The sequence below is a fragment of the Lolium perenne genome, chromosome 2 (genome assembly GCF_019359855.2).
Source record: "Lolium perenne isolate Kyuss_39 chromosome 2, Kyuss_2.0, whole genome shotgun sequence".
Taxonomy (NCBI): Eukaryota; Viridiplantae; Streptophyta; class Magnoliopsida; order Poales; family Poaceae; genus Lolium; species Lolium perenne.
In genome coordinates, this window is record NC_067245.2 from 174,839,722 (window position 1) to 174,850,248 (window position 10,527).

The 10,527-nt window shown below is 45.2% G+C and overlaps 1 long non-coding RNA gene across 1 annotated transcript; it reads right to left on the reverse strand.

Annotated features, from left to right (window-relative positions):
* Positions 1 to 2,132: 2,132 nt before the first annotated feature.
* On the reverse strand, positions 2,133 to 10,069 carry LOC127328937 (uncharacterized). The gene is made up of 3 exons (XR_011751010.1): positions 9,569 to 10,069; positions 7,974 to 8,083; positions 2,133 to 2,375 (listed from the first exon to the last, which is right to left on the reverse strand). It is a non-coding gene; the product is annotated as an uncharacterized lncRNA (long non-coding RNA).
* Positions 10,070 to 10,527: the final 458 nt, after the last annotated feature.

Below are 10,527 nucleotides of genomic sequence, written 5' to 3' on the forward strand. Positions count from 1 at the left end.
ACCCCCTAACGCTTAACTCTGTCTTAATTATGAAGTCAAGCATGAAGAGAAGTGGTTTTGGGTTTCAGACATGGAAATTTAAAAAACTTCCCAAAAGCTTAATTTTAGAGTGACTAAGAAGGATCCAAGCTTACCTTTTCATTTTCATGTTTTAAGCTTGTTTAAATATTGGTCAGACCTAGGATTTAACCAAGATTCAAATGGGCATAAAAATTCAGGAAAAATAAAAAAATGAAAAACCAAAGCACATAGTCTTCTTACGTCATATATATATAGTAAGCATATTCAAGTAGATAAACAAGGTCTAGACATATAGTAAGTAATATGTATGTAAAAATGATTTTTGGGGATTTATAGGACAAAGTTATAACACACACCTACATTTCAAATTGGAATTACTTTTAATAAATCAGCATAAAGTCATTTAAATGTGTGAAACTAGCTAGAAAGCACTAAAAAACATAAAGAATTGGGAATTTCCACTAGTATGTGGCCTAATTTATCTTAAAAATGTAGAGGCGCCATTTTGAGCCGTATCTTATGTACCCCATTCACAAAATAAACCTATTTTGATATCTAGAAAATGAAAAATGAGTTTTTATATACCGAAAAGTTGAAAAGTCTAGTCAGCAACATTGTTGGGAATGGCAAGATGCACCACGATGCCCAATTTGGGCACATTATAACAAACTATGCCACAAATATGGCCATTACTACGCCATTTGTTGGCTTGAAACCCATGAATCTTCATACACGATAGTCCGTTTTGTGAAGACATTTTGTTTTTTACTACCCTATCACAGGTTTCTTATTTTCCCTGTCAACTAGTACACCTATAAGCACTCAATGCGGAAGGGTCATTTTTTAGGTTTTCTTAATTTTCATTTATTTATTTCAAAACCAGGTAAAAATGGTCGACATGATTATCCATGCAAAGGGGTCGAATATTTCTAGGCAGCACATGTGTTTGCCCATTCAGTGAAACTCGGAGGAAGAGGGATCACACGGAAGGAGACGAAGGGAGAGAAGTGAGGGAGGCCCTCTTATTTATGGTGTCTGACCTTTTTTAGGGTTTGCCAGTGCGCAGGAGGTGCGAGCGAGCGAGCGAGGCCGATAATGAGAGAGATGTTTTTTCTTTTTTTTTTGAGAGAGAGGGACAACCAAAGGATCCTGAAGGACTCAGACTTCCAATACGCACCAGAGCATAGTTTACAACAAGACACAGAATAAACAGGAAATTTCATCTAAATCCCTAACTTTTACATGGAAGACCCCACGCTGAAAGCAAGAAATGCGATCGGGTCCTTAACAGCCACCGCCCAGATTGATCCTCGTCGCAGCCGGGGACGAACCACTTAGCGCGACCAAATCGCCATGGCTACAGTGCGTGCACACCATGGCCTCCGAGCTGAGGTAGAAACGCAATGCCAAAACCAGCAGCCAGCGGAGGTGGATAACTGGAGAGAGAGAGAGAGAGAGAGGGGGAGTTTTGATGCGTCTTCTCTTGACAAAGAAGATGGGAGTTTGCCTACCGACCGCACATGACTTGTGCTTACTGAAGTGTGGGACCTCACGCATGGGAACCACACGTAAGTGACAGACCTATTGGTGTAATAACTCGGGTGATCATTATACTATATTAGTACAAAGTTTCCTATGGATTCAAGGGTAGGAAAACCAAGTTAACTCATTTACATGACATTATTTTTTCCATGAAGCCAAGTTAACTCATCTATCAATTGGTACATTCTGGTTATATTCGAAATTTTACTTGAAACTTGTTGTTCGTGCCATTTTACTACTCGCCTAACACTTTTTCCGCGCGTGAAGGGAGGGGGTGGGCATGATGCTACCCTGAATTTTTGTGACCCCCAAAAACTAGCAAAAACGAGAGAGGCATCCAAAGAAACACACTCGTCCCCTACCCCCCCCCCCCAAATTTGAAATCCAGCCAAAGGTGGATCAAAAAAGGCAATCGAAAAGCATGGATTGTTCATCTTTTTCTATATAGTTAGGGTTAGGGTTTATGGTATATAGAGATGCTGTGGGGCCGCGGACTAGCTGTCCGAAACACCCGTTATGCATACACATTCACGATCCCATGATCAGTGTGTCGTGAAAGCATAACCAAACTGGTACCAAATACATCATCCATTACAATACCGAATAAGAAGATTACAACATGTCATATGACCAATACTTACATAAGAGCCGCAATGGCAGGAGATCCACAATCACACAGCGGAAATACTTCAGACGAAAGCATTCGCATGGCCCAAGTCATGCCATAACCCTACAGTCAACTGACTGGGAAGATGTGCCTAGCTCGCATAGACGTCGTCAACTCCTTCTTCATCTGTCGAACTCCACCAAGTCTGGCCAAGTAAATAGCCAGGGACAAAGCCATGAGTACATTATGAATTGTACCCGCAAACCACCTTAGAGAGAAGTAAAGGATATGCATATTTGGCAGTAGCAAGGAACAAGCACTATTCTAGGGTTACAAGGAGTGAGAGATAGTTTCTCTCGAGAGTATGACATCTCTATATCTTTGTTGAAAACCTTTTTGAAAACAAGTTTCTTTTGAAGACTAATAGGTAAGGATGACCCATTTTTCCTTTCCGGCCATCTCATATGGCCAAAACAACTTTTCCAACTTTCCACCGTACCTCCTAGGTACATTTCCACCAGTCCCACTGGCATCATTTTTCCCGAAACATTTTTGAGAAAACACTTTTTATAAACCAAAACTCTTCAGGCTAAGCAACAGCCTTACCAACCGTCCATAACCGCGGACACGGCTATTCGAATAGTTTTCACTCTGCAGAGGTCGTACACTTTCCCCACAAGATCCGATAAATCCGCCGGGTTTATCCCTGGTTCACCAAGCGTCAAAACGCGAGGCTCGGATAACCGATCGCAGTTTTTCGCTTGCCCGCCTTAGCCTAAGACATGCCGAATGAGTTGTACCTCCCAACACCAGAGTCCGGGATGCCGTTTACCCAGGAGTTGCAAAGTCCCCGACACCGGAACCTCCGGAATGCCATCCAACCACTTTGGCATCTTTCAATGGGAGCTCATAAGTTGTACCCCGCGTACCTAAAAAGGCAAATGGGTTGCGTCCCTTATCATGGGAAGAACCCCGGTCGAAGCGTCCATGGTCGGACTGCCACTACACTTGCAGGACTCAAACTAAGGCGAGACAAACTACTACGCTACGCCCCGTGCCCACTTTGGGGTAATGTGGTTGCACTATCTTTTAGTCCGGGTGAGTACTTAGGCGCTAAAGTTTTCGAAAACATTTTCATTCCTCCACTTGCCTCCAGCAAATCTTCTTTCCATAAACCTTTTTCCTTTTATAAACTCACACTTGGGCAGGGCTACCCCATTCCAAGGTTTTTGAAAAACTTCTTTTCTTGAAAATAATTTCACAACCATTTTTCCAGGGCTCCAAACCTATAGTCCAACTTTTCTTGAAAATTGGCGACAAGGATGATAAGGTGGTAAGCACCATATCACTAATAGGGGTTTGATTAGTAGGTACCAACGAGTACTGCACCCTAAGGGTGGAATAATAAAACTCCGGGTGGCAATAACCACCCACATAAATAAATAAAGGGATTTCTATTTCTGTGCCCTCGGGTCCTTAGTTGTGCTCAGTTTTCCCCAGCTCCTTAGTTTTTCCTCAGTTTTACCCTAGCCTTTGTCTGAAACCAGTAGAAGGAGCAGAAGCAGCTCGGACGGCAGGATTCCGTTAAGTTGACCGTTCCGTGCTGACGAGTGGGGTCGTGTCGTTTGTGGGGCCGCGTCGTGTGGGGCTGGTAGGAAGGAACCGCGTGGGACAGGACGAGACCATGTTTGTGTGGCCATAAGCGTGTGGAGCCGTGTGGGTCCGGGACGTGGGCACGAGTGGTTTCTGTCTCTTTCGCCCAGATTAGAAGTTTTCAATGTACCTTTTTCCTCTCTCTCGCTCGATCTCATTCATATTTGATAGCCCAAATTGGTAGCAAATCTAGAGCAGCTTCTCCTTCTGTTTTTTAACGACCTTCATTTCTTTATGCCTTCGTTTTTACCCAATCAGGTAGGAAATCTAGGGCACAAATCCAGAAAAAATATAGGATAAGCTACATACAGCAGCCAACATAGCATAGATATGTTCACGACAGATCAACAGTAGTACCGATAGAACCCTACAACATAAGCTACATTTTACATGAATTTAAGCTGCTCTACAGATAGAGCACTCACATACAGAGAGTGCAGTAGGCATGTTCAACGCCTCCAGGTTGCGCCTGTGACTCGCCTGGAGGTTGCGCAGGTGAATCCCAAGTGCTTTGTGTTTGGCCATGAACGCATGCACGTTCACCGTCGTTCCAACTCTAGCGCCGCATCTGCCAATGGATTCAGCATGGTTCACCAGGCAGTTGAAGTCGGTGGCGCGGAGCTTCCTGTTGCAGAAGGGGCACTTGTAAATGCCTCGAGCAAAGGGGCCATCGTAATGGCCGGACTGCAGCCTCCTGAGGACGTGACGAGTCTTGGTGTGGAAGGACTCGTCATCGCTATCGACGTCGCTGCTCTGCACATGTCACGTAGCACCAAAGATCATACAAAAAACACGGAGTCAATTGCAACGATGATGGAACAGAGAGTGAACAAAGATCACGCATGATAATATGGACTCGAAAAAAAGAGGTAGCCTCAGTTACATTGGACACACTTATATCCAGGATTTGAGTCAGCAAACCACAGATCATGCACAACAAATTTGTACACACCAATTGTTTACTGACCAAACCCTGAATCAATTTGTGCCCAAATATTCATCATCATCGGCACAAATCTTAAACAAAAGCAAATCACAAATGGATTGAACTAGGGAACAGACGCACCCTAATAACGCTAGATCTAACACAAATGGATTGAACTAGGAACAGACGAACCCTAATAACGCTAGATCTAACACAAAAGGATTGAAATGGGATAAGAACAAGGGAGCAAAGGGTTACCTTCGGCTCGTCGTCGATGATGCTGGTGTCGTAGGGGTTCTCCGGCGCGACGTACGGCGCTGGTTCGTACGGGTCCCAAGCGACGGGGGCCTGGACGGTGGCGGCGGCCGATGCGCCGGCGGCTGATGCGCCGGCTGCTACGTTGGAAGCAGCGACAGGGGCCTGGACGGGGGCAGCGGCCGATGCGCCGGCGGCTGATGCGCCGACAATGGGCATCTCATTCTTCTCCATCGCCGGCGGTTTTCTTCGGGGTTTTTTCTTCGGTTGTGGAGAAGATGATGGGACAGGAGAGGCGGTTGCAGTGAGAAAGTGCGTCGAGGGAGAGAAAAAGGGCTCTATAAAGACGAAGGTGGCGTGTACCGCAACACGCTTCCGCTATGCACGGCTGCAGCGTGCACCGCGACACGAGTCTAACCCTGGGACGTTTGGTGTACTCAGTTATAACCTCGGGCCTTATACAGAAATTTTATCTGTACTCAGTTTTCCCCTCGAGTACTTAGACTGGCAAGTGCAATATACTCAGTTTTACCCTCAAGTAGCTAGTCAACAGAGAGTCAACAAATGAGATTAACATATCTAATTGAGTCATTCCATGCGCAAAAAAAATCAAAAAAATAAAAACATAGTGGCACCTACTCATGGAGTCTTCCTACGCAATCTGCCACCAAGAAAACCTTAACAAACATATATAAATCAAGTTTTACCACAAATTGCCACTTCTCAGAATCACTAGTGTAGCTATGAAGATGCATGGTTTTCCACTCCAACCCCTTTGCAAAACATCTTCCCCAAAAACATAGTTTGTCTAAATGATGCCATAATTGTCACACTCATGTATATTTGAATTGCAAATAATTTGATGTAGCCCAATATGAATTATATTGTACAAAACACGCATTTTTCATTTTGTAGTTCTTTTTGTTTGAATCCCTTAGTCTATTTACTATTTATGTGCCCTTGGATTGTTAGTACTACTCAGTTTTGCCCTCAAGTTCTGTCACAAATGCTCTCAGAAGCCCAAACTTATCCTGATTGGTTGAGCCGTTGTCACACGGATCGACTCCACGAACCGTTGACCAACTGATCTAACGAGCAGTATACCCCTCCCCGTCTCTTCGTGGCCACCCCTCTCTCTCTCTTCGTGGCCACCCCTCTCTCTCTCTGTCGGTGGATGCATTATTGTCACCCCTCTAACAATTATCAACTATCTTCCGCTTTCCTTTTTCTTTTAGGGGATATAGTTTTGGCATATAGTTTCGGTAATTTGAAACGGCCCAAAAGTGGTATAATTTCGGTATAAACATGAGGCATACATATTTGCGGATTTCAGTGAATGCATTATTGTCACCGCTCTAACAATTATCAACCATCTTTCGCTTTCCTTTTTCTTTTAGGGGATATAGTTTTGGCATATAGTTTCAGTAATTTGAAACGGCCCAAAAGTGGTATAATTTCGGTATAAACATGAGGCATACATATTTGCGGATTTCGGTGAATGCATTATTGTCACCCCTCTAACAATTATCAACCATCTTTCGCTTTCCTTTTTCTTTTAGGGGATATAGTTTTGGCATATAGTTTCGGTAATTTGAAACGGCCCAAAAGTGGTATAATTTCGGTATAAACATGAGGCATACATATTTGCGGATTTCGGTGAATGCATTATTGTCACCCCTCTAATAATTATCAACTATCTTTCGCTTTCCTTTTTCTTTTAGGGGATCCCATATAGTTTTGGCGTTTTAGTAATTTGAAACGGCCCAAAAGTGGTATAATTATCAACTTTTTTTAGCATTCCAATATAGTTGGTAATTTCGGTGAATGCACACACTAACTATGAAAACAACTGCAAGTACATGTAACTGAATAATGAATTTGTAACAAGGTATCCCTTGTAACAACTTGTAGCGCCTGGTGAGCAATGATAAGAATCCGATCGCAATTATACAACAGAAAAAACAACCAGCCATCAGATTAGCTTGCTTCTTCAACTCGATCAGCTGCCTTAACTGCTTGTTCATTTTCTTCATTTCTCCCTTCACTTCCTCCAGTCCTACATTGGGAGCATTAGGCATAATCGGAACGGCTCCTCTCTCCGCCACCTTCTCTACAGCAAGTCCCCCCCCTCCCAAATTGCGCTCCCCAATAGCGCCAATTGATTCCTGCAATTGAAGCCTCCGAACGTACACATCGATCCACTCGAAATGCCTGCATTTCTTCAGGATCTGAAAACAACAACGGGAACCCTAAATCCCAAATTCGAGGGAATAGCAAGAAAATCGAGAGAAAACAGAGAAATTGGAGCGAGATCTAACCTTATCCCCCTCTCTATATGGCAAGCTCTCGCATGCAAGGAACTCACGTCCACGGTTGCCATTCTCGTCCGTCTTACAGATCGACCGCTTCAGAGGCTCCTGGCGTGGGCAGTCAGGGCATCTTGTCAAAGGCACGGGTCCATACTGCGGCCATGAAGAACGGGAGGTCGAAGAGAAACTAGACATCACCCGCCTGCCGGAAAAGGGCTGCCGCTGGCGGAGAAGAAGAACAATTGGGCGCGGGGAAAGAAAGGGGAAGCAATGGCACGGGCTGGCTCGGGCTCCCATTTTGCAACGGTCACCTGGGTAAGCTGTGGGTCCGGCGCACTAACGTGGACAAGTTGTGGGTCCCACGATGATCTGGATAAGTGAAGACGTGTCCACTGCGGGGCACCAACAGCGGCCCCACTTGCCAGCACCAACCAACGTCAACTAAACGGGATTCCTTCCGTCCGAGCTCCTTCTGCGGGTTTCAGACAAGGTCTTGGGGAAAACTGAGGAAAAACTAAGGGGCTGGGGAAAACTGAGCACAACTAAGGAGTCAGGGGCACGAAAATAGAAATCCCATAAATAAAATCATGCAATTTATAAAACTGCAAATAATGCAAGAGTAAGATAATTAGGATGAGATATGCATCAAGAGGTGGCTTGCCTTTGTTGGCTATTTGTCCCTGGACTTCATCTTCACGAATCATCTGCTCTTCCTTCCTCTTCGAAATCCTCACCAAGATCCTCTCCTTTTTCTCTGATAGTACTCGCATTCTATCGTCGCAAAATAAAAGAGAAGGCAATCAATCCCTAGGCATATCATCAAACCACACAACAACACACAACAACAAACCACTAAATCAGAGACACTAAACACATCAAATAATAACACCTAGGGCAAAATGATTATTTTGCTAAAAAGGCTCTGCCTCACAACAAATCATAATCTACACAATCAAAGGTGGCTAATGACCTTTGGAAACCACCAGTAGGGGTCTGGTGCCAAGGTTCATTAAAAATCATTTTAAACATAAACAACACAATTTCCCTATGGGTAAAATAAGCAAGAACACCACATTAACAAACCACTCTATAAAAATGTACACAAAAATTTGGTAAAATCACAGAGAGTAGAGCTTGACTTTATAAGGCTACAGAAATTGGATTCACTAAATTTGGTTTTTTTTAACAATAGATATGATTTTTATAAAACCAGAAATGGCTTAGGAACTAAATAAATGACCTAAATATTTCTGTTGCTCACAAAAAATACATGCAGCATATCTACCGGAAGCTATTAACATGTGGAACTCACATGCACTTGTAGTTTTCAAAAATAAGCTTTTAAAATGTTTTTAAATATTTTGACAAGGCAGAAACTAGATCAAACCAATATGCAAGCACACCAACATCAGAGTACATCCAACCAGAAACAACCATGCCACTGGTTAGGTACAAAACTGGTTTGGCATTTTTCTGAGCTATAAACTAATTACTACAATTTTATACTAAAAAGGTTCCCGTTTTGGTTATAAAATCCCCAGAAATAACCTAAAGTTCCCAAAAATATTCCCTCTGGTAAAGAAGCAATCCCAGGTGATATCAATCACTGGGAGTTGATCTTGTTGCAAAATCTCTTTTATTTTTCAAAATAAAAATCACACAAGTCCCTACTGGCTAGATATAAACTTTTAATCTACACAAAATCCAGGAAACTTCTGCTGGGTTATGATATACCAAAATGAAGCTAGTTACATATTCTTTCGAAAAAAATTAACCCTACTGCAAAAACATAAACAAAACTCTCACAAATTAATAATCCCTCCAGAAGCAACATTTCACCAAAACAATTGCCAGTACATAACTATAGCATGAAATAACATGCATGCAATTGGAGGTGACTAAGAATTTGTTTTCAAGTATGTAGAAATTTGAATCATAAATTTTAGAGAAATACATAATATTTGGTGAATTAAAACTGGTGCAGAACTAACAGGCGTTTATTTTTTTTCAGGAAAAGAGAGAGAAGAGAGAACGGGCCGAATAAGGAATCCGGCCAGCGCAGTGCTGGGCCGGCCCGGTTCGGGGGCCACACGAGTACACGACTCGTCCATTACCCAGGCGGTTCGACCAGATGCTGGCCACGCGCGCGACGCATGCATGCAGCGACGGCGCCCGATGCGCCGATCGGACGTGAGCCGGCGACGCGAGGCTGGCGGCGCAGCCGCGGTGCAGGACGCGAAGGGAGGCGTAGCTCACCGAATGGGCGGTCGCGGACGGCAGAAGCTGGGCGGCTCAGTCCGCGGCGCGCGCGTACAGGGACGAACTCCTGGCGTCGAAGCGGACGAGGCGAACGTGTCATCGGCGCGGACCGGCGGATGGAACTCCAATGCCGGAAGCTGAACAAAAGGAGAGGTTGAGGGCGGCATCCGCGGGACAGTGGCTTGACGCGGACGTGCAGACGAGGGCGCAGATGACGATATGGACGTCGACGTGGTTCGCGATGCTGCGGACGAATACGACGGCGGCGTTCTCCCGCGAGCTCCTGGAAAGAAGATGGCGGCGTTACAGGGAGAGAAAGATAGATGTTAACACATAGGGAGTAGGGGGAGAGACGGAGGAGGACGAGCTCCAGCTCGGGTTCGCTGCGTTTGACGCACGCCCGGGAAGACAAGGTCGTCTCCATTGTGGACGAGGGGAGGAGAGGGCAAGGCGGAGTCTGTCTGGTAGCCAAGGGAGCTGGGTGGACTGAGGAGAGGAATTGGTGTGACAAAACGAGAGAGAGAGAGCTCCGGCTCTGGTTTATAAAGAACCATGCCGGTGCACCGTGAGCTGAGAGTTTGGCGGACAGTGCACGGGCTCACAGCCCCGTCATTGGACCATGGAGGCGGTGAAGGAGCGTCTGATCGTGCGAGAGAGGATTTTGGAGGGTTGTGCTTGTCTTGGCGTCGAGGGTTGCAGCGGACACTCACGTCTCCCAGCGTGCACGCAAGATACTCGAGGAAAAGACACGACAAGTGCGTCGACCGGGACGGCGCATGAGTTGGCGTAGGGAGGCTAGGATGGTACTGGGGAAGGACTAGGGTGTAGTCCTGCTGCGGTGCATGGTCGAAATTGACTGCGAGAGGGTTTGGTTTTTCGGACGGTGTGTGCAGCTGTGGTGACCTGGTCACCACGGACGGGCGTGCGCGCAGCGTGTTGCAAAGCGTGGCCAAGAG